Source organism: Sus scrofa, chromosome 6 (genome assembly GCF_054392235.1).
Source record: "Sus scrofa isolate SSC_HxYL_T2T_F1_AM1 chromosome 6, Sscrofa_HxYL_maternal_Yorkshire_Landrace_v2.0, whole genome shotgun sequence".
Classification (NCBI taxonomy): domain Eukaryota; kingdom Metazoa; phylum Chordata; class Mammalia; order Artiodactyla; family Suidae; genus Sus; species Sus scrofa.
In genome coordinates, this window is record NC_139388.1 from 65,348,435 (window position 1) to 65,373,268 (window position 24,834).

Genomic DNA, 24,834 nt, shown 5'->3' on the forward strand with positions numbered 1-24,834 from the left:
CTTAGGCTGTCTTCACACCACCAACCCCAGCCCACTCCCAGGGACTGACCTCCAGAGCCTAAGTCTCAGTGCCCAGCCCTCACCTGAGCATCTCAAGCAGTGGTGTCTGTGCCAGTGGTTCAGATGACCTGTGCGTCTCTTGATCTGCTCCAAAACTGATTTTTGCATATACAGTTAGTTACAGCTGGCTTGAGAAAACATCTTTCCAAAATTTTGACCCTTAGAGTACTCCTAGGAGAAAACTGGAAGTTATAACTCTGGGCATGGTCTTGAAATGCAAACACAGGCTGCATTGCCTGAGTAGAATCTAAAATCTTTGGATCAATTAGTAGAATCTAAAATCTTTTTTAAAAATGAAGAAGAGACTTTTTACAGCTTAAGCAGGAAAACTGAGATTTCTGTCCATGCCTATATGGATGTTTGTGAGTCTATGTACATGTTATAAATGTGATGTGTTTCTGTTTCCAGATGATCTTATCAATGTGAATTTGTAAAAGAGCTCTACCTAATTGTCTTAAAAGTAAGTGCCTACAAATTAAGTATTTCTAAATGCAACCAAAAGCTAATGCAAATATTTAAAGAATCATGATACCTAGGATTTATTTTCAAGAAATGAAAACAAGCCCAAGTTGTTGGTTTGATAGATGCAGACACATCTTTAGGGCCATAAACGTTAAGTATAATGTTTTTATTCCTAGGTTTACTAAAAGTATCTCTCTGTTAGAGCCATGCTATCTCTGTTATAAAATTTGCCAGCAGGAAAATTAACTTGGTATGATAACATATTCATAAGTAATGAAACAGAGATAGATGGGGTTCAAGTTTTCAGGTGAACTCCTTGAAAATGATTGTTTTATGGTACATTGACCTAAAATTAGTTTCTCCAGATATTTAGTAACTTTAAAATTTAGTGTTTTGGTAAATTAAATCATAGGAATTCATTGACTGACAAGATTGTTGTGGTCCATGCATGCAGGTTGGAAAACGAATTTTCTAGATTCACAGTGGGGTGAAAAGAAAGGTAAGTTTAAAGAAATAAGAGATGCTACTAGTGCAACAAGATGACTTCCTGATAATCAGGGAGAGTTGACTCCAAGCTCATGGTCATATCTGTTCTTATAGCCCAGGGAGAGATGAGAGGTCTTGTGATGCACCTGCAGATCTGCTGATTGGTTGGTGAAAGAGGGGTCTTAAGATGTACTTGCTGGTTGGTGGGAGGTGTGTAAGGCCCTATGGGGTGGGGTGAGGTGTGGGTCACATACCTTTCTTCATAGGGGTAGGGAGGAGTGGCCCAGGTTGCTCAAGGTAAAGGAGGGGGCATTGCAATAAGATGGGTAGGGTGATAGGGGTCTGGTAATTTTTGTCTTGGCCAGAGGCTTGAGTTGTGTCTCCTTGAAGAGGCCTTGAAGTCCCACAAAGATCATTTCCAATGAAGATAAAAATAGTGAAACATTCATCACTAAGCAGGTATAAATTTACCTCCTTTGTCTTCGTTAGAGAAAAGTTAAAAATGTTTATGTTTATTAGATGCATGTTTTATACGACATTAAAAAGAGAAGTTATGAGAAAAATGTTAGTGGTTTTTATTATGTTCTTAAGTTTGCTGATCGGGAAATACTGGTATGTCAGAGTCAATTACTTATTTTTTAAATTTAATTTTATGGAGTATGTTTGACTTAAAATGTTCTGTTTCAGGATACAGCAAAGTGAATTGTTCATACATATATTTATTTATATCCATTCTTTTTATCCATATGTATATATTTATATCCATTCTTTTTTCCTGTATAGCTTATTACAGACTATTGAGATTTTCCTATGCTATACAGTATGTTCTCATTAATCATCTATTTTATACAGTAGTGTATGTTATTCTCATCCTCTGAATTCTTCCCTCCTTCCAGTGGTTTCATCTGTGATAAACATAAGATTGAATTTGAAATCTGTGATTTTGTTTCTGTTTTATAAATTGTTTGAATCATTTTACTAGATTCCTCATATAAGTGATATCCTATGATATTTGTCTTTGTCTGACCTACCTCACCAAGTATGATAATCTCTAGTTCCCTCCATGTTGCTGCAAATGCCATTATTTCAATGTTTTTATGGCTAATATTCCATTGCACATATGTGCCACATCTTCTTTATCCATTCCTGTGTCGATGGGCATATAGGTTGCTTCCATTTCTTGGCTATTGTAAATGGTGTTGCAATGATCACAGGGGTGCATGTATATTTAACAGATTTTTAATTAAAGTATAGTTGATTTGCAGTGTTGTGTCAATTTTTGCTGTACAGCAAAGTGACCCAGTCATACATATACATACATTCTTTTTTTCATATTATCTTCTATCACGTTCTCTCAGAAGAGATTGGAAATAGTTCCTTGTGCTATGTTATCTCATTGCATATCCCCCCTTTTTTTTGTCTTTTTAGGGCCACACCACAGCATATGGAAGTTTCCAGGCTAGGGGTCGAATTGGATCTGTAGCCACTGGCTACACCACAGCCATAGCAACGCCAGATCCGAGGCACATCTGTGACCTACAGCACAGCTCATGGCAATTCTGGATCCTTAACCCACTAAGTAAGGCCAGGTATTGAACCTGTGTCCTCATGGATGCTAGTCAGATGTGTTTCCACTGAGCCATGACGGGAACTCCCTGCATATCCATTCTACATGTAATAGTGTCTATCTATGAACCCCAAACTCCCAGTGCATCCCACTCCCTCCCCCTGTCCTTTGGCAACTAAAAATCTATCCTGTAAATGGGTTCATTTGTGCCATATTTGAGATTCCACATGTAAAGGAATATCATATAGTATTTGTTTCTGACTGACTTCACTAAGTATGAGAATCTCTACTTGCATCCATGTTGCTGTAAATTGCATTATTTTTTCTTTTTTTATTGCTGAGTAGCATTCCATTGTGTATGTGTATCACATCTTTATCTATTGCTGTCAGTGAACACTTAGGATGCTTCCATGTCTTGGCTATTGTAAATAGTGCTGCAATGAATATTGGGGTGCATCTATGTTTTTGAATTGTGGTTTTCTCTGAATAGATGCCCAGGAGTGGGATAGCTGGATCATAGGTACTTTTATATTAATTTTTTAAGAAACCTTCATACTGTTTTCTGTAGTGGTTGTACCAATTCACATCCCCACCAACAGTCTCTGAGGGTTCCCTTTTCTCTACATTCCCTCCAGCATCTATTATTTGTAGACATTTTGATAATAGTCATTCTTAGTGGTGTGAAGCGATACCTCATTGTTGCTTTGGTTTGCATTTCTCTAATAATTAGTGATGTTGAACATCTTTTCATGTTTTTTTTTTTTGCCTCTTCTTTGGCGATGCAATATCACATGGTATTTGTCCTTTCTCTTTCTGACTTAATATTACTGACTCTAGTTGCATCCATGTTGCTGTAAATGGCATTATTTCATTATTTTTTATGGCTAAGTAGTATTCCATTGTATATAGGTGCCACAACTTCTTATCCAGTCATCTGTCAGTGACATTTAGGTTGTTTCCATGTCTTGGCTCTTGTGGATAGTACTGCAATGAACATGTATCCTTTTGAATTATAGTGTTGTCTGCATATATGCCCAGGAGTGGAACTGGTGGATCCTATGACAGTTCTATATTTAGTATTTTTACTAACCTCCATAAAATTCTCCATAGAGGTTGCACCAATTTACATTCCCATCAATAGTGTAGGAGGGTTCCCTTTTCTCCACACTTTTCCAGCATTTGTTATTTGTAGACTGATTAATTATGACCATTCTGACTGGTATCAAGAGGTCCTCATAGTTTTGATTTGCAATTCTCTAATAATTAATGATGTTGAGCATCTTTTCATGTGCTTACTGGTCAACCATATGTCTTCTTTTTAGAAATGTCTATTTAGGTCCTCTGCCAATTTTTTGATTGGGTTGTTTGTTTCCCAGCACCACTTATTGAAGTGACTGTCTTCACTGCATTGGAGCTTGGATTTATTTGAGAGCTTTCTATACTGTTACACCAATCTCTATTTCTGTTTTTGTGCCAGTACCATATTTTTTTATTATTATAGCTGTGTAATATAGTCTGAAGTCAGGGAGCCTGATTCTTTCAGTTCCTTTTTTCTTTTTTTATAATGAATTTTATTATATTTAATGGTTGTACAACCATTATCACAATCCAATTTTAGAAATTTCCATCCCAAACTCTGAGTCCATCCCTTCCCCCCTGCACCTATCTCCTTTGGTAACCATAAGTTTTTCATGGTCTATGAGTCTGTTTCTGTTCTGCAAACAAATTTATTGTATCCTTCTTTTAGATTCTACATATAAGTGATATCATATGATGTTTTTGTCTCACTGTGTGACTAACTTCACTTAGCACGGTAATTTCTAGGTCTTTCCATGTTGCTGCAAATGCCGTTACTTCATTATTTTTCATGGCTGAGTACTATTCCATTGTATATATGTACCACGTCTTCTTTTATTCACTCCTCATTCAATGGATTGCTTCCATGTTTTGGCTGTTGTATATAGTGCTGCAGTGAACATTGGGGTACATGTATCCTTTTAAAAATTTTTATTACTCAATGAAGTTTATAACATCTGTAGTCATACATCAATCATCACAACCAAATTTTAAAACATTTCCATCCCAAATCCCCAGCACATCCCTCCTACCCCCAACCTGTCTCATTTGGAAACCATCAGTTTTTCAAAGTCTGTGCATCAGTATCTGTTCTGCAAAGAAATTCATTGTGTCCTTTTTTTAGATTCCACATGTCAGTGATAGCATTTGATGTTCATGTCTCACTGTCTGACAGACTTCACTTAGCATGATAATTTCTAGCTCCATCCATGTTGCTGCAAATGCAATTATTTCTTTCCTTTTAATGGCTGAATAATATTCCATTGTGTATATGTAACACATATTTATCCACTCCACTGTCAATGGACATTTAGGTTGTTTCCATGTCCTGGCTATTGTATATAGTGCTGCAATGAACATTGGAGTACATGTGTCTTTTCAAATCATGGTTTTCTCTGGATAGATGCCCAGGAGTGGGATTGCTGGATCAAATGGTAATTCTGTTTTTAGTTTTCTGAGGCATCTCCATACTGTTTTCCCCAGTGGTTGCACCAATTTACATTCCCACCAACAGTGTAATAGCGTTCCCTTTTCTGCACACCCTCTCCAGCATTTATTGTTTGTAGATTTTTTGACGATGGGGGGATAGATATATCTTTTTTTTTCATCTTTTTGTCTTTTGAGGGCCGTACCTATGGCATATGGAGTTTCCCAGGCTAGGGGTCTAATAGGATCTGTAGCCACCAGCCTATGCTAGAGCCACAGCAACACTGGATCCTTAACTGTCTGAATGAAGCCAGGGATCAAACCCGCAACCTCATGGTTCCTAGTCAGATTTGTTTCCACTGTGCCACAATGGGAACTCCACATGTGTCTCTTTGAGTCATGGTTTTCTCTGGATAGATTCCCAGGAGTGGGATTGCTGGATCATATGGTAATTCTATTTTTAGTTTTTTGAGGAATCTCCATACTGTTTTCCATAGTGGTTATACCAATTTACAGTCTCACGAACAGTATAAGAGAGTTCCCTTTTCTCCACACCCTCTCCAGCATTTCTTATTTGTAGACTTTTTGATGCTGGCAATTCTTGCTGATATACAGTGGTACCTCTTAGTAGTTTTGATTTGCATTTCTCTAATCATTAATGATGTTTTGAATATCTTTTCATGTGTTTTTTGACCATCTATATGTCTTCTTTGTAGAATTGTCTGTTTAGATCTTTTGCCTATTTTTTGATGGGGTTGTTTTCTTAATATTGAGCTGCAGGAGGTGTTTATGTATTTTGAAGATTAATCCCTTGTCAGTTGCTTCATTTGCAAATATTTTCTTCCATTCTGTGGATTGTCTTTTTGTTTGGCATTTCCTTTGCTGTGCAAAAATTTTTAAATTTAATTAGGTACCATTTGTTTGTTTTTGTTTTCTTTACTCTAGGAGGTGCATCTGAGATGATATTGCTGAGGTTTGTTTTGGAGAGTATTTGTCTTTTGCTTTCCTCTTAAGAGTTTTATAGTATCCAGTCTTATAGTTAGGTCTTTAATCCATTTTGAGTTTATTTTTGTGTATGGCATTAAAGAGTGTTCTAATTTCATTCTTTTACATGTAGGTGCCCAGTTTTCCCAGCACTGCTTATTGAAGGGACTGTATTTTCTCCATTGTGTATTCTTGCCTCTGTTATCATAGATTAATTGACCATAGGTGTGTGGGTTTAATTCTGGGATTTCTATCCTGTTCCACTGCTCTATATTTCTGGTTTTGTGCCAATACCATACTGTTTTGATTAATATAGCTTTGTAATATAGTCTGAAATGAGGGCTTCTTCCAGCTCCATTTTTCATTCTCAGGATTGCTTTGACTATTAGGGGTCTTTTGTGTTTCCAAACAAACTTTAAAATATTTTGTTCTAGTTCTATGAAAAATGCCATTGGTAATTTGATAGAGATTGCGCTGAATCTGTAGATTGCCTTCAGTAGTATAGTCGCTTTGACAATATTGACTCTTCCAATCCAAGAGCATGATATATCTTTCCATCTGTTTGTGTCATCTTTGAGTTCTTTCATCAGCATCTTATATGGTTTTCAGAATACAGGTCTTTTCTCTCTTTAGGTACGTTTATTCCTAGGTATTTTATTCTTCTATATGTGATGGTAAATAGGATTGCTTCCCTAATTTCTCTTCCTGATCTTTCATTGTTAGTATATAGTAATGCACTTGATTTCTATGTATTAATTTTGTGTCCTGCAACTTTACCAAATTCATTGATGAGCTCTAACAGTTTTCTGGTAACATCTTTAGGCTTTTCTATGTATAGTATCATGTCATCTGCAAACAGTGATAGTTTTACTTCTTCCTTTCCAATTTGGATTTTTTATTCCTTTTTTTTTTTTTTTTTGATCACCACGTCAAGGACTTCAAAACTATGTTGAAAAGTAGTGGTAGAATAGACATCCTTGTCTTGTTCCTGATCTTAGCAGAAATTCTTTCATCTTTTGACCATTGAGAATGATGTTAGCTGTGGGTTTGTCATATATGGCCTTTATCATGTTGAGGTATATTCCCTCTTTGCCCGCTTTCTGGAGCATTTTTGTCAGAAATGGGTGTTGGATTTTGTCAAAAGTTTGTTCTGCATCTGTTGAGAGAATCATATGGTTTTTATTCTTCACTTTGTTAATATGGTGTATCATAGTGATTGATTTGGGGATATTGAAACATCCTTGTATCACTGGGATAAACCCCACTTGATCATGGTGTATGATCTGTTTAATGTTTTGCTGGATTCAGTTTGCTAGTGTTTTGTTGAGGATTTTTGTATCTATCGTCATCAGTGATACTGGCCTGCAATTTTTTTTGTAGTAACTTTGTTTGATTTTGGTATCAGGGTGATGGTGGCCTCATAAAATGAGTTTGGGTGTGTTGCTTCCTCTACAAATTTTTGGAATAGTTTCAGAAGGGTAGGTGTAACTTTTCTGATGATTTGAGAGAATTCACCTGTAAAGACATCTGGTCCTGGACTTTTCTGTGTTAGAAGTTTTAAAATCACAGTTTCAATTTCAATACTTGTGATTAGTCCATTCATCTTTACTGTTTCATCTTGGTTTAGTATTGGAAGATTGTACTTTTATAAGACTTTGTCCACTTCTTCTAGGTTGTCCTTTTTTTGTGGGGGAGGGGGCGGTGCCACATATGCAGCATATGAAAATTCCCAAGCTAGTGGTCAAATTGAAGCTACAGTTGCTGGCCTAAACCAGAGCCACAGCAACACAGGATCTGAGCCATGTCTGTGACCTACACCACAGTTCATAGCACACCAAATCCTTAACCCATTGAGTGAGGCCAGGGATTGAACCCATGTCCTCTTGGATACTATGGGGTTTGTTTCTGCTGAGCCACAATGGGAACTCCCTAGGTTGTCCATTTTATTGGCATATAGTTGTTTGCAGTAGTCTCTTAGGATCCTTTGCTTTTCTTTGATGTCCATTGTAACTTTTTTCTCATTTCTAATTTTATTGATTTGAATCCTCTCTTTTTCTTAGGAGTCTGGCTAAGAGTTTATCAATTTTGTTGATGTTTTTAATGAACCAGCTTTTAGTTTCATTGATGTTTTTTCCTATGGCTTTCTTTCTGATTCATTTATTTCTGCTATGATCTTTATGATTTCTTTCCTTCTACTAAGTTGGGGTTTTGTCTTTTTTTCTTTCTCTAGTTGCTTTAGGTGTAAAGTTAGGTTGTTTATTTGAGATTTTTCTTATTTCCTGAGATAAGATTGCATTGCTGTAAACTACCCTCTCAGAACTGCTTTTGCTATGTCCCATAAGTTTTGGATTCATATCTTCATTGTCACTTGTCTCTAAGTACCTTTGATTTCCTCTTTGACTTCTTCAGTGATCCATTTGTTGTTTAGTAGCATATTGCTTAGCTTCCAGGATTTTGCTTTTTGCTGTTTTTTTCCTTTTTGTTGATTTCTAGTCTTACAGCATTTTAGTCAGAGAAACTGTTGGAAATAACTTTTTTTTAATTTACCAGGGCTTGTTCTGTAGCCCAAGATGTGATCTATCCTAGAGAATATTCCACATGCACTTGAGAAGAATTATATTCTGCTGCTTTGGGATGGAATATTCTGTAAATAAATAATTTATATGGTGCTGGGTGTCATTTAAGGCCTGTGTTTCCTTGTTTTTCTGTCTAGATGATCTGTCCATTGATGTAAGTGGGGTATTAAAGTCCCCCACTATTATTGTGTTGCTGTTGATTGCTTCTTTTATGGCTGTTAGCAGCTGCCTTATATATTGTGGTTCTCCTATGTTGGGTGCATATGTACTTACAGTTGTTGTGTCGTCTTCTTGAATTGATCCTTTGATGCTTGTGTAGTGTCCTTCTTTGTCTCTTGTGACCTTCTTTTTTTTTAATTTTCCCACTGTACAGCAAGGGGATCAAGTTATCCTTACATGTATACATTTTTCCCCACCATTTGTTCTGTTGCAGTATGAGTATCTAGACATAGTTCTGAGTGCTACTCAGCAGGATCTCCTTGTAAATCTATTCTAAGTTGTATCTGACAACCCCAAGCTCCCAATCCCTCCCACTCCCTCCCCCTCCCAACAGGCAGCCACAAGTCTATTTTCCAAGTCCATGATTTTCTTTTCTGTGGAGATGTTCCTTTGTGCTGGATATTAGATTCCAGTTATAACTGATATCATATAGTATTTGTCTTTGTCTTTCTGGCTCATTTCACTCAGTATGAGAGTCTCTAGTTCCATCCATGTTGCTGCAAATGGCATTATGTCATTCTTTTTTATGGCTGAGTAGTATTCCATTGTGTATGTATACCACATCTTCCGAATCCAATCATCTGTTGATGGACATTTGGGTTGTTTCCATGTCCTGGCTATTGTGAATAGTGCTGCAATGAACATGTGGGTGCATGTGTCTCTTTTAAGTAGAGTATTGTCCGGATATGTGCCCAAGAGTGGGATTGCAGGGTCATATGGAAGTTCTATGTATAGATTTCTAAGGTATCTCCAAACTGTTCTCCATAGTGGCTGTACCAGTTTACATTCCCACCAACAGTGCAGGAGGGTTCCCTTTTCTTCACAGCCCCTCCAGCACTTGTTATTTGTGGACTTATTAATGAGGGCCATTCTGACTGGTGTGAGGTGGTATCTCATGGTTGTTTTGATTTGCATTTCTCTAATAATCAGCGATGTTGAGCATTTTTTCATGTGTTTGTTGGCCATCTGTATATCTTCTTTGGAGAAATGTCTATTCAGGTCTTTTGCCCATTTTTCCATTGATTAATTGGCTTTTTTGCTGTTGGGTTGTATAAGTTGCTTATATATTCTAGAGATTAAGCCCTTGTCAGTTGCTTCATTCGAAACTGTTTTCTCCCATTCTGTAAGTTGTCTTTTTGTTTTCTTTTGGGTTTCCTTTGCTGTGCAAAAGCTTTTCAGTTTGATTAGGTCCCATGGGTTTATTTTTGCTCTTATTTCTATTGCTTTGGGAGACTGACCTGAGAAAATATTCATGATGTTGATGTTAGAGAGTGTTTTGCCTATGTTTTCTTCTAGGAGTTTGATGGTGTCCTGTTGTATATTTAAGTCTTTCAGCCATTTGGAGTTTATTTTTGGGCATGGTGTGAGGGTGTGTTCTAGTTTCATTTTTTTGCATGCAGCTGTCCAGGTTTCCCAGCAATGCTTGCTGAATAGACTTTCTTTTTCCCATTTTATGTTCTTGCCTCCCTTGTCAAAGATTAATTGACCATAGGTGTCAGGGTTTATTTCTGGGTTCTCTATTCTGTTCCATTGGTCTGTCTGTCTGTTTTGATACCAGTACCACACTGTTTTGATGACTGTGGCTTTGTAGTATTTCTTGAAGTCGGGGAGAGTGATGCCTCCTGCTTGGTTTTTGTTTCTCAGGATTGCTTTGGCGATTCTGGGTCTTTTGTTGTTCCATATAAATGTTTGGATTGTTTGTTCTAGTTCTGTGAAAAATGTCATGGGTCATTTGATAGGGATTGCATTGAATCTGTAGATTGCTTTGGGTAGTATGGCCATTTTTACAATGTTGATTTTTCCAATCCAGGAACATGGAATTCCATGTTCCATTTCCTTACATCTTCTTTGATTTCTTTGATTAAAGTTTTATAGTTCTCAGCATATGGGTCCTTTACCTCCTTGGTCAGGTGTATTCCGAGGTATTTGATTTTGTGAGGTGCAATTTTAAAAGGTATCGTGTTTTTGTATTCCTTTTCTAATATTTCATTGCTGGTATACAGAAATGCAACTGACTTCTGAATGTTAATCTTATAGCCTGCTACTTTGCTGTATTTATTAATCAGTTCAAGTAGTTTTTGGGTTGAGTCCTTAGGGTTTTCTATGTGTAGTGTCACGTCATCTGCATACAGTGACAGTTTTATCTCTTCTCTTCCTATATGGATGCCTTTTATTTCTTTTGTTGGCCTAATTGCTGTGGCTAGGACTTCCAAAACTATGTTGAAGAGCAGTGGTGAGAGTGGGCATCCCTGGCTTGTTCCAGATTTGAGTGAGAAGGCTTTCAGTTTTTCCCCATTGAGTATTATATTTGCTGTGGGTTTATCATAAATGGCTTTGATTATATTCAGGAATGTTCCCTCTATACCCACTTTGGCGAGGGTCTTGATCATGAGTGGATGTTGGGCTTTGTCAAATGCTTTTTCTGCGTCTATTGAGATGATCATATGATTTTTGACTTTTCTTTTGTTAATGTGGTGTATGACGTTCATTGATTTGCATATGTTGAACCATCCTTGTGAACCTGGGATGAACCCTACCTGGTCATGGTGTATAATTTTTTTGATATGTTGTTGGATTCGGTTGGCTAAGATTTTGTTGAGAATTTTTGCATCTATATTCATCAAAGATATTGGGCGATAGTTTTCTTTTTTGGTGTTATCTCTGTCTGGTTTTGGAATGAGGGTGATGGTGGCATCATAGAATGTCTTTGGGAGTACTCCTTCTTCTTCAACCTTTTGAAAGTGTTTAAGGAGGATGGGCACCAATTCCTCTTTATATGTTTGATAGAATTCGCCTGTGAAGCCATCTGGTCCTGGACTTTTATTTGTAGGGAGTGTTTTTATGACTTCTTCAATTTCATTTCTAGTGATGGGTCTGTTCAGTTGGTCTGTTTCTTCTTGATTCAGTTTTGGCAGGCTGTAAGATTCTAGAAAATTGTCCATTTCTTCCAGATTGTCAAGTTTGTTGGCATATAGTTGTTCATAGTATTCTCTTATGGTTTTTTGCATTTCTGCTGTATCTGTTGTGATTTCTCCTCTTTCATTTATAATTTTGGTTATTTGAGTTCTTTATCTCCTCTTTTTAGTGAGTCTGGCCAGGGGTTTGTCAATTTTGTTCACCTTTTCAAAGAACCAGCTCTTGGTTTTATTAATTTTCTCTATTGTTTTTTGAGTCTCTATTTTATTGATTTCTTCTTTGATCTTTATAATTTCCTTCCTTCTGCTGACTTTAGGCCTTTTTTGTTCTTCTTTTTCTAATTCGTTTAGGTGGAGTGTTAAGTTGTCAGTTTGGGATCTTTCTTCTTTTTTGAGAAAGGCCTGTATCGCTATAAATTTCCCTCTGAGCACTGCTTTTGCAGCATCCCATAGAAACAAGTAGCCGCACATGCGGCATATGGAAGTTCCCAGGCCAGGGGTCGAGCCACAGCCACTGTAGAAACAACTCCGAGTAGTTATGTTGTGAGCCACATGGGTAGTCTTCTTGCGACCTTCTTTATTTTAGTCTCATTCATCTGCTACGATACTACTACTTGAGTTTTCCTTTGACTTCCATTGGCATTTAATACCTTCTTACATCCCCTCATTTTCAATCTGTATGTGTCCTTAGGTCTGAAGTGAGTGTTTTGTAAACAATATATATTTGGGGAGTTCCCGTTGTGGCTCAGTGGTTAACAAATCCGACTAGAAACCATGTGGGTTTGATCCCTGGCCTTGCTCAGTGGTTTAAGGACCCGGTGTAGGTCACAGACAACTCTGCAATCTGATCACAGGGAGCTATGAGCTGTGGTGTAGGTCACAGATGCAGCTTGGATCCCGTGAGGCTGTGGCTGTGGTGTAGGCTGGCGGCTACAGCTCTGATTCAACCCCTAGCCTGGGAGCCTCCATGTGCTGCAGGAGTGGCCTTAGAAAAGGCAAAACGGCAAAAAGACAAAAAAAAAAAAAAAGCCCAATATATATTTGGGTTTGGTTTTTTATCCATTCAACCAGTCTGTATCTTTTGGTGGAACATTTAATCCATTTACATTCAAATGTAACTATGGATAAGTATGTACTTATTGCCATTTTCTTAATTGTTTGGTATTAATTTTAGGTTTTTTTCTTCCCTTTTGTGCTCTTGTGATTTGCTGATTATGTTTAATGTTGTGTTTGGTTTGCTTTTTTTTAATGTGTGTGTCCATTGGTTTTTTTTTTTTTTTTTTGGTTTATGGTTCCCATTAGATTTTGATACAGCAACCTATATATGTACAGAATTATTTTTCATCACTTATCTCAATATCAAATGCATTTTTAATGTTCAGCACTTGTCCTCTCCTCTTATTTTTGCCAGTTTTATATTATCTTTGTCTTTACAAGTGATTTTTCTCATTTGTAATTTTCTTATTTCCAAGTGTGGGCAATTGAAAATGTGTCTTGTTTCTAATTTTTTTTTCTGCCTAGAGAATTTCTTCAGTAGTCATTGTAGACGTCTTCTGGAGGTGCTTAGTTCTCTTAGCTTTTGTCTGAAAAGCTTTCGATCTCTCTGTCAAATCTGAATGAGAGCCTTGCTGGGTAGAGTAGTCTTGGTTCTAGATTGCTCCCCTTAATTACCTTAAATATATCTTGCCACTCCGTTTTATCAGGTTGCAGAGTTTCTGCTGAAAAGTCAGGCGTTATGCTTATGGCAGTTCCCCTATATATTATTTGTTGCTTTTCCTTTGCAGCTTTTTTTTCCTTTTTATTTAATTTTTGACAGTCTGATTAGTATGTGTCACGCTGTGTTTCTCCTTGGGTTTATCCTGTATGGGATGCTCTGTGCTCCCTCAACTTGAGTGAATGTTTCCCATATTAGGGAATTTTTCAGCTGTAACCTCTTTGAATGTTTTCTCAGGCCCTTTCTCTCTCTCCTCCTTCTGGAACCCTTATGGTGCAATGGTTGGTGTGTTTAATTTTGTCCTCGAGGTCTCAGACTCTGCTCAGTTCTTTTCATTCTTTCTCCTTTATTCTTTTCTGGGTCAGTGATTACCACCACTCTATCTTCCACCTCACTTATTCATTCTTCTGCCTCCATCATCCTGCTATTGATTCTTCCAGTGTGTTTTCCAGTTCAGGTATTGTGCTCTTCATCTTAGTTTGCTTGTTCTCTAGAACTTCTAGCTCTTTGTTAAATATTTCTTGTAACTCCTCAATCTATGTCTCCATTCTTTTTCCAATATCTTGGATCATCTATATGGTCATCACTCAATTCTTTTTCAGGTGGATTGCTTCTGTCCTCTTCATTTGGTTTTGCTTGTGTGTTTGTCTTGTTCCTTTGTCTGAAATTTATTTTTTTTCATCTCATATTGTGTAACTTTCTATGTCTATGATCCCTTTGATGGCAGGTGTGTAGATGCAGCAGCCGATGCCAGTCCTGCAGATCTCAGGAGTGGGGGTGGCTCACGTGTACCCAGAGCACATGATGGGAGCCATGGTGCTGTTTACCAAATGTCCGTCTCTTTATGAACATTTCAACTTACTGTCTTACTTCTGACTGTATTTTTGCCCAGTGTTCAGGATGGAAAGAAAATTCTTTGGTAAAGTTGTCACCAAGAACAACTCCAGCGGGGGCGGGGGGCAATCTAATGAATTATTGGATCTATCATCAAATTCCTTGGTCAAAACAAGACTGATGTTAGCCTCTAGAAATTCCTGTCTCCAACATTTCAGATGTCCCTAATGTAAGCACTTACCGAGAGAGACCTCCCTGTGGCCTAACCTTTCAGGTTCGAATTCGTCAACATGTTAATATGCCCATACCTTCTCTGATAAATCCTCAGTTCTAGAGATTATACGCAACTAACTCTAGGACCCCTTCACTCTATTGGTTACTTAATTAACAAATCTTAAAAAGCATAATTATGCCAGTAACTTCCTTATATCAAATACCACAAGCATGGCTTGCGAAAAGCTTACAGGAGAAATGCCATGGTTTAATACTGTATTAACAGAACTTCCAATTAATGAGGCTGTCAGTGAGAGCACTCTGGGAGGGGTCCCAGGCATTTTCCCCAGGGGTATTGGAATTGACCCCCTTTCATGTGCATCAGAGTGCACGCAGATGTCCAGCAGCTGGCACATGGAAGGCCCATGCTTATTGGGACATTAGGTCACCCTGCTGTGCATATGCAAGGAAAGAGATGAACCTTCTTCCTCCTTCCATTAAAGTTAAAAGGTGTATGTTAGGAGTTCTCCTGTGACGCACTGGGTTGATGATCTGGCATTGTCACTGCAGTGGCGGGAGTCACTGCTGTGGCACAGGTTCAGTCCCTGGCCTGGAAGCTTCCACATGCCATGAGCACAGCAATAAATAAATACATAAACAAGCAAGCAAGATACTAAGATACCCGGTTCAAAGGTTTTTGGAAATCTTATATCCTAGAACAGAACTATACAGAAACATGAGTGTGCTCAGAAATCAATCGGCCACCACTGGTCAGATAGCTAAAGGCAAAAAGCCTGGCAGCACAAGCGATATACCTAAATTTCTTTGCCCAAGGAGCATGAGATAAGATTTCTTAGATTTTCTACTGGCTGAAAAAGATGTTTGTTCAATTGCTCATACTACTCGTTACACCTTTATTAATACTTCTGGAGAAGTAAGACACACCTATAAAAAAGCAAAACAGTTACAAGAAGTATAAAAAACTGACCCTGTAGGTGACCAGTTTAACTCCATTCAGGAACGGACAATTTTCCCCTCTGCCTTACAAGTAATTGTCATTTTCATACATGTATAGTATATATATATAATATAATATATATAATTCTTAGCTATCAAGCTACTCATGATATGTATCACTGTTTGCTTTAAGTCTGCTGTTAAAAGCACACCTACAATGGGAGTTCCCATCATGGCTCAGCAGTTAATGAGTCTGACTAGCACCCATGAGGATGCAGGTTCAATCCCTGGCCTTGCTCAGTGGGTTAAGGATCCAGCATTGCCATGAGCTATGGTGTAGGTCACAGATGCGGCTCAGATCCTGTGTTGTGGCTGTGGCATAAACTGGCAGCTACAGTTCCGATTTGACCCCTAGCCTGAGAACCTCCATATCCCACAGGTGCAGCCCTAAAAAAGCACATACACAAAAAACCACACCTTCAATGTTTGTGTGACAATTCGATATGGTTATTAAAATGTATAATCTATGAAAATGCTTCCCTGTCAATATATTTGTGGTTATCATTCAGTCAATTGCTGCCCTCATGAAGATAATTAGGTAACTATCTTCCTAAAAAAAAGGAAAGAGGTGGAGTTCCCTTTGTGGCTCGGTGGTTAACAAATACCACTAGGATCCATAAGGATGGGGATTTGATCCCTGGCCACGCTCAGTGGGTTAAGGATCTGGCATTGCCGTGAGCTGTGGTGCAGGTCACAGATGCATCTTGGTCCCGCGTGGCTGTGGCTGTGTTGTATGCCTAGAGAACCCCTAGCCTGAGAACTTCCATGTGCTGCAGGTGTGGCCCTAAAAAGCAAAAAACAAAAAACAACAACAAAAAGAGGTGTAGCACCAAGGGACATGATAGACGTGAGGTGGTAAAAATGACCACCCCAGTCTCAGGGACAGATGTTTTAATCATAATACTTTCTATCAAAAGATTCACAATTGGGGAGTTCCCGTCGTGGCACAGTGGTTAACAAATCCGACTAGGAACCCTGAGGTTGCGGGTTCGATCCCTGGCCTTGCTTAGTGGGTTAAGGATCCGGTGTTGCCGTGAGCTGTGGTGAGATGTGGCTCGGATCCCGCGTTGCTATGGCTCTGGCGTAGACCGGTGGCTACAGCTCTGATTCGACTCCTAGCCTGGGAACCTCCATATGCCGTGGGAACGGCTCAAGAAAAAAGGCAAAAAGACAAAAAAAAAATTTACAACTGGAAGGGGTGGAAATTGATAAAAGATATATATATATCACTATATATTGTGATATAGTGAAGTCATTCTGGCTTCTACAAGAGTTAACTTGTATTTTATGCTAATGAAAATAGCCTGGGAGTTCCCATCCTGGCTCAGCAGTTAATGAACCTGACTAGTATCCATGAGGATGCAGGTTCCATCCCCGGCCTCACTCAGTTAAGGATCCAGTGTTGCCATGAGCTATGGTATAGGTTGCAAATGTGGCTCGTATCTGGGGTTGCTGAGGCTGTGGTGTAAACTGGCAGCTGTAGCTCTGATTCAACCCCTAGCCTGGGAAACTCCATATGTCACTGGTGCAGCCCTACAAGAGAAAAAGAAAAAGAAAAATAGCCTGTTTGCAGTCTACCACACATACATTGTACATTTGATTAAATTAAGAGCACGTTAATCAGGGGGAGGGAGTGGGAGGGATGGGGAACGTGGGCTTATCAGACACAACTTAGAATAGATGTACAAGGAGATCCTGCTGAATAGCATTGAGAACTTTGTCTAGATACTCATGTTGCAGCAGAACAAAGAGTGGGGAAAAATGTAATTGTAATGTATACATGTAAGGATAACTTGATCCCCTTGCTGTACAGTGGGAAAAAAAAAAAGAAACAGATTCACAGATATAGAGAATAAACTAGTGGTATCAGAGGGGAGAGGGAAGGGGGATGGGAAACATAGGGGAATAGGATTAAGAGATACAAACTACTATGTATAAATAAATTAGATATGTAGCAAGGATATTTTGTATGCCACAGGTAATTATTGCCTTTACCTTGTAATAAGTTTTAATGAAGTATAATTCCAAAAAAAAAAAAAAAGAGCACGTTAATCAGAAGAAAAGCATGCCCATGTTAAAAATAAAGATTAAACGCCTCCCTTTCTGGGAGCCAATGCTGGTCCTTCTCTGATGCTAAGACTCCCTTCCCAGGTGCCAGGGCCATGCTGATTCACTGTGTATGTGCTGGTGTTTTTGTTTTTTGTTTTGTTTTAACATTGAAGAGGTGTTATCCTGACTTGTTTAATGTTCTTTGTTCTCACAAGATATAAAACGTTGCTGAAAACTCTTTTTTGGAGCAGCTTCTCAGATTTATCTGGGAAGATGGCTTCTGGGCCAGTCCTTCATTTGGATCAAATAAACGTCGTCTATTCTTACGGTAGATCAAATAAACATCTTCTATTCTTTTTTTTTAAATTTTTCTTTCTTTTTTTAAATTACTCAATTGATCATATCTGTAGTTGTTTAATGATCATAAAAATCCAGTTTGACAGGATTTCTATCCCACAACCCAAGCACATCCCCCCACCCCCGAAACTGTCTCCTCCGGAGACCATAAGTTTTTCAATGTCTGTGAGTCAGCATCTGTTCTGCAAAGAAGTTCCATCTGTCCTTTTTTCAGATTCCACATGTCAGTGAAAGCATTTGATGTTGGTGTCTCATTGTATGGCTGGCTTCACTTAGCATGATAGTTTCTAGGTCCATCCATGTTGCTAAAAATGCTGGTATTTCGTTCTTTTTGATGGCTGAGTAATATTCCATTGCATATATGTACCACATCTTCTGGATCCACTCCTCTGTCAATGGGCATTTAGATTGTTTCCATGTCTTGGCTATTGCAAATAGTGCTGCAATGAACGTTGGAGTACATGTGTCTTTGCAAGTAATGTCTTCTATTCTTACGGTAGATCAAATAAACGTCTTCTCTTCTTACAGTAGGTTGCTTATTGGTTATTGGCATTAACATCACTTGGTGTCACCAGCAGGATATCAGGAAAACCACCTGAGGTCACCCGGAATCTACTTTGGATATCACTTCGTACCAAGAATGGGTCCCTCGAGTCCCCCTAGTTTCACACCACCCTTCAGGTGCTTTGGTGAATTTTTCCTGATATACATAGCTCCTTGTCTTAAGTGATGGTTCACAACTTTTATTTCAGGTGTTACCTTCAGGCTTGGAGTCTGAAGAGAGTGCCAGTGTATTTCCTAGGCAGAGGATCTAGGGGTGAGTCTCTAGACAGGAAGGCATGGATGAATTTGGGGGCAAATTAGGTTGGCTGACTTTTTAAAATAACGGCTTAAAATTGGAAATTAAAATTTCGTTTTAGACTTGAACTTGATAATAAAATGAAAGTAAAAGAAAGGAGGAGATTGTGCTTCTAAAGCCTCCTGGCTCCCAGACGGGCCACTACCCATGAGATTTCCATCCAGCATCCACAGTGGAGTCAGTTCTTTTTTTTTTTCCTTTTTTCATGTTTTTAAGACCACACCCATGGCATATGGAAGTTCCCAGGCTAGGGGTCTAATCAGAGCTGTAGCTACTGGCCTACACCACAGCCATAGCAACTCAGGATCCAAGCCACATCTGCAAACTTGACCACAGCTCACAGCAGTGCTGGATCCTTAATCCACTGAGCAAGGCCAGGGATCAAACCCACATTCTTATGGATACTAGTTGGGTTTGGTAACCACTGAGCCATGGCGGGAACTCCTCTTCTTCTTTTTTTTTTTTTTCTTAATTCTTGCAAGTCTTTTTCTAACCCTAAATTGGCCAAGATGAAAATATTTTGGCAATCCCAAACTGATTTTTGCATGCATGCACAATAAAATAGAGATGGCTTGGTAAAACTTTTTTTTTTTTTTTCAAAATTCTGACCTTGAAGGAGAAGTACTCCTAGGAGAAATCTTGAAGTTAAAACTCTTAGCATGTCCTTGAAAGGCAAACGCAACTCAGGTTGCCTGAGACCACGGTCTTGGCTCAACTTGTAATTTCTAAAACCTTAAAAAGAAGAAGGCCTTTTATAACTCAAGCAGGAGAACTGTGAGATCTCTGTGTCTAGCTGGATGTATGAATGTCTGTGTGTGTTATAAATGTGATACGTTTCTACCTTTAGATGATATTATCAGTATGAATTTGCAAAAGAGCTCTATTCCGTTGACTTTAAAGTAAGTGTTTTACAAATTAAATAGTTCTAGATGTAACCAAAAACTAATCTAAATACTTAAAGGATCACACAATCTAAGATTAATCTTTAGGAAATGAAAAAAAGCCGAAGTTGTTGGTTGATGCATGCAGACATGTCTTTAGGGTTATTAAGTGTAAAACTTTTGTTGGTCCTAGATTTACTAAAGCCAGCCAGTCCACGCCGCCTTTGTTATAAAGTTTGTCAACAAGACAATGAACTGGTAATATTTTCGTAAGTAATGAACTGGAGATAGATGGGATTCAGGCTTTTAGACGAACAATTTTAAAATGATTGTTTTGCAGTATATCTACCTAAAATCAGTATCTTCAGAAGTTTGGTGGCAACTTCAGCATTTTGCTGTGTTACATTGAATAATGGGAGTTTATTGACTATCCAGATCATACCAATTAGGATAAAATGCTGAAACATTCATGACAAAGCAGGTCTAAATTTACCTCCTTTGTCTTATTTAGAGAAAAACTAAAGACGTTTGGGTTGATGAGACACACATACCACATTTAAAAGGGAAGTTCTGTGATGTGAAAAATGTATGTTTTTAGAGGTTGTGGGTTATATTCTCAAGTTTGGTAATCAGGAAATCCCGGTATGACAGAGTCGATTACTTCCTGATTTTCAGTAGAGATTAAAGTTTTTTTTTAAGGTTAAAAATTATGTGGAATGAAGTTACTAAAATAATAAAAGTGTTTCCGTAAAAAAAAAAAAAAGTAGCTTTTATGTTGGTGATAGACAGTAGAAAGAATGGAATCGTTAATTTTGGGGGAATAAAGGAGAAGTAATTTTGTCATAGAGCTTGTTATTTCTCGATGGAAAAAATATTTTAAATTATGGGGTATGTTATATTTCATAAGTAGCATTGTCAAATAAAAGATAACAACATGAAGAGTTTACATAAGTATAGTAACTGTAAGTGTTCCAGAGGGATACGAAATTCCTGGAGATCTGATGGGTCCTGATGTAAAAAGTTATCTGTCACTGAAATTGAGGCTCACACTCAAAAAAGTATTTATGTGCGTGTGTATATGACTGAGTCACTTTGCTGTACAGCAGAAATTGGCACAACATTGTAAATCAACTTTAATTTAAAAATTAAATTTAAAAAACCCTGAGGCTCACAGTAAAGGGACTGCCCCCAACATTAGGGTAATGGACTCGCTGACTTCCATGCGAGGGCAAACAGAATAGAATCTCTAAGGTTTATGGCCCATGTAGAGAAAGTCCATTCTGCTTCTCCAAATTCATTCCTCATGGTTGGAATTTTGCCATCCTGATGTCCTTGTGATAAGCAACAGTTTGCTCCTAAATCAGAAATTGAGATGGGTAAATAACAGCTGTCAATTAAACAGAGCTATGGGAAAGCGGAGACGGCCCCTTGGCTCTTCCCAGCTCCTTGGCAAACCCTATTTGGGGGGGGGGGTCATCATTTCTTTTTTTTTAAAGTATTATTGAAGTATAATTGATTTACAAGGTTGTGATAATTTGTCTGCAACCCCCCCTTTTGTCTTTTGTCTTTTTAGGGCTACACCCATGGCATATGGAGGTTCCTAGGCTAGGGGTCAAATTGAAACTGTAGCCGCCAGCCTGTGCCACAGCCACACAGGATCTGAGCCTTGTCTGTGATCTACACCACATCTCATGGAAACGCTGGATCCTGAACCCACTGAGCAAGGCCAGAGATGGAACCCACATCCTCATGGATGCTAGTTGGGTTTGTTAATCACTGAGCCACGATAGGAACTCCAGACCCCATTTTTATTTGATAGGTTAAAGCCTTCCCTGGCTGCAAGGTTGATGCTCTTACAATGACAGAGAAACTTATTTTATTATTTTATTTATTTTAATTATTTTATTTATTTTATTTTAGTCTTTTTGCCTTTTATAGGGCTGCAGCCGCGGAATATGGAGGTTCCCAGGCTAGGGGTCAAATCAGAACTGCAGCCGTCAGCCTACATGGGAACCAAGCCACGTCTGTGACCTACACCACAGCTCACAGCAACGCCAGAGCCTTAACCCACTGAGCAAAGCCAAGGATCCAATCCACAACCTCATGGTTCTTATGATATATCTTCTGGATATTGATGTTTTATATATACTAAGTTTTCATATTTACTGCCTACATCCAAGGTGCCTCTTTGTTGAATGTCCCATTATTGTCCACTTTAACTGAATTATTACAAGTGTATTCTAAGCTTGCTTCTGAAGCTGATCACAGGAATCTGTCCTTGGTTGAGCATCAGATGCCCTGTTCTGTGCATCCAGGAGACGATGCATACCTGAAAAGCACTGTTGACGGACTCTGCCTCCGACTTAGAGGAAAAGCCCTTTCTCAGGTGCTCTTAAGTAACACACAATCAAATTGCAGGGAAGTGACTCATGAAGTTAAATCTCCCATTTAAGAAGGGCCTCTGTGCTAGACTCGTCTATAGAGAGGAGCACTGACCTCAAACCACCACGACTGCATTGTACTAGTGGGTTTATCTTCCTCCTTCTTGAGGTGACTTGGAGGAAACTGCTGTTGACAACGCCGATCTGACTGGGTTTACAAAGGGTCCCACTGAAGTGATGAACAAGGGTGCTATCGAGCTGCACGAGCAGTAACACCCGGAGTAGATATAAATGAAAGCCCCCTGTGGTTTTTTTTTTTTTTACCAGATATTAAGTCAGCACAACAAGGTGAATTCATTGCTTTAACCTGAGGTTGTAGACTAGTGAAAGACCAAATAAGGAATATATATACTGACAGTCATCATGCCTTTGGAGTGACACATAACTTAGGAATATTGCGCACAATGAGGATTTTTTAACATCTTCAGGAAAGCCTATAAAAATGGAAAATACTCTTCAGAATTATTAAATGCTGTAAATTCCCAAGAGATACAGCAATGATTAAAACACCAGGACATTCCAAGTCTGAGACTATGGATGCTAATGGAACTCAGCTTCCTGATTCTACTGCCAAGCAAGCAACTTTATAACTAATGTGTCCAGTCTCAAGAATGTCCACTGCAGACTTCCCATTGTGGCTCAGTGGTTAACGAATCTGACTAGGGATAATGAGGTTGAGGGTTTGATCCCTGGCCTCGCTCAGTGGGTTAGGGATCCAGCGTTGCTGTGAACGTGGTGTAGGTTGCATATGCAGCTTGGATCTGGCGTTGCTATGGCTCTGGCGTAGGCTGGTGGCTACAGCTCTGATTAGACCCCTAGCCTGGGAACCTCCACATGCTGCAGGCGTGGCACTAGAAAAGACAAAAAGACAGGAAAAAAAAAAAAAAGAATGTCCATTGCTCTCTGTTAACCCTTTGAACCCAAAGAGGGATTTTCTTCTACAGCTCAAGAAGTTGCCACTAAAAAAAAGAAACATGTTATAATAGAGATTTTTAACCCTGTCACACAAATACAGTTTGGACCCAATAAGAGCCCTGTAGTACCTTTTGGAGCCCAACTGCTGTTGTTCCAGCATATAAATTCTCTTAACTCATTGGGCACGTGAAAGACTATGAGTCAAATGGTATGTTTGGAAACTTTATCCCTTGGTGTCTCATAAGGTATATGCTTGCTGTAATATAGTCTAAATACAACCCTGAAAAATTTCAGACGTCACTTTCCCTTCCTAAGGTCACTTTGAGATATGACAGTTGGTCTTTGTCGAAATGCCACCATCTCAAGGAAAGAAATGTATCTTGGTAATGACTGGCATGTTTTCACACTGAGTGGAGACTTCTCCATGTGGAAGAGCCATGGCGTTAGCAGTAGGTGGGTTGTTCTTAGAAGAGATCTTCCTGTTTGGGGGATTCCTTCTAGACTTCAGTGACTGAAGAACTCATTCTACTGGGCAAATAGTTAAATCTATGTGTGACGTTTTGTCAATGATGTAGCATTTTCACTGCACTTTTGATTCACAATTTTCAGTACTGGTAGAAAGTATAATTACACTATCGAAATGCAATTTGCAAAACTTTAAGAAACATTTCATCTCTCGTGGACCAAAGCTCTTAAAGTTTCATGGAAGTATAGTTGATTTACAAAGTTGTGATAATTTCTGCTGTACAACAGAGTGATTCAGTTATACATGCACACATGCATTCTCTTTCAGATACTGTTCCCATATGGATTATCACAGAATATTGAGTAGCGTCCCCTGTGCTAGACAGCACGTCCCCATTGGCCAGTCATTCCGTATATCATAGTGTGCATATGGCAACCCCAAACCCCGGGTCCATCCCACCCACCACCCACCCCCTGCAGCCTGTCCCCTTTGGTAATCATAAGTTTGTTTTCAAAGTCTGCGAGTCTGTTTCTGTTCTGCAAATAAGTTCATTTGTATCTATTTTTAGGTTCCACATGTAAAAGTGTTATCATATGATGTTTATATTTCACCATCTAACTTTGCTTAGTATGATAATCTATCTCTAGGTCCATCCATGTTGCTACAAATGGCATTATTTCATTCTTTTTTCGTGGATAAGTAACATTCCATTGTATATATGTACTACTTTATTATTGGTTCCTTGGTCGATGGACATTTAGGTTTCTTCTATGTCTTGGCTATTGTAAACAGGGCTTCAGTGAATATTTATGTGCATATATGTTTTTTTTTAATTTTTTATTATTTATTTATTTATTTTTTATTATTTTGTCTTTTTGTCTTTTTTGTTGTTGTTGTTGTTGCTATTCCTTGGGCCGCTCCCGCGGCATATGGAGGTTCCCAGGCCAGGGGTTGAATCGGGGCTGTAGCCACCAGCCTACGCCAGAGCCACAGCAACGCAGGATCCGAGCCGCGTCTGCAACCTACACCACAGCTCACGGCAACGCCGGATCGTTAACCCACTGAGCAAGGGCAGGGACCGAACCTGCAACCTCATGGTTCCTAGTCGGATTCGTTAACCACTGCGCCACGATGGGAACTCCGCATATATGTTTTTGAATTATGGTTTTCTCTGGATAGATACCAGGAGTGGGATTGCTAGATCATATGGTAGTTTTACTTTTAGTTTTTTGAGGAAACTCCATGCTGTTTTACATAGCGGTTTTACCAATTTACATTCCCACCAACAGTAGAGGAAGGTTCCTTTTTCTCCACTCC

General features: G+C 38.8%; 1 protein-coding gene across 1 annotated transcript in view; it reads right to left on the bottom strand.

The window, feature by feature from the left end:
• Positions 1-12,333, bottom strand: part of ZFP28 (ZFP28 zinc finger protein) — a 183,404-nt gene extending 171,071 nt beyond the window's left edge. Inside the window, exon 1 of the mRNA XM_084962190.1 lies at positions 12,281-12,333. The gene's annotated coding sequence lies outside the window, so the exon portion shown is untranslated. The remainder of the gene's footprint in view (positions 1-12,280) is intronic.
• Positions 12,334-24,834: the final 12,501 nt, after the last annotated feature.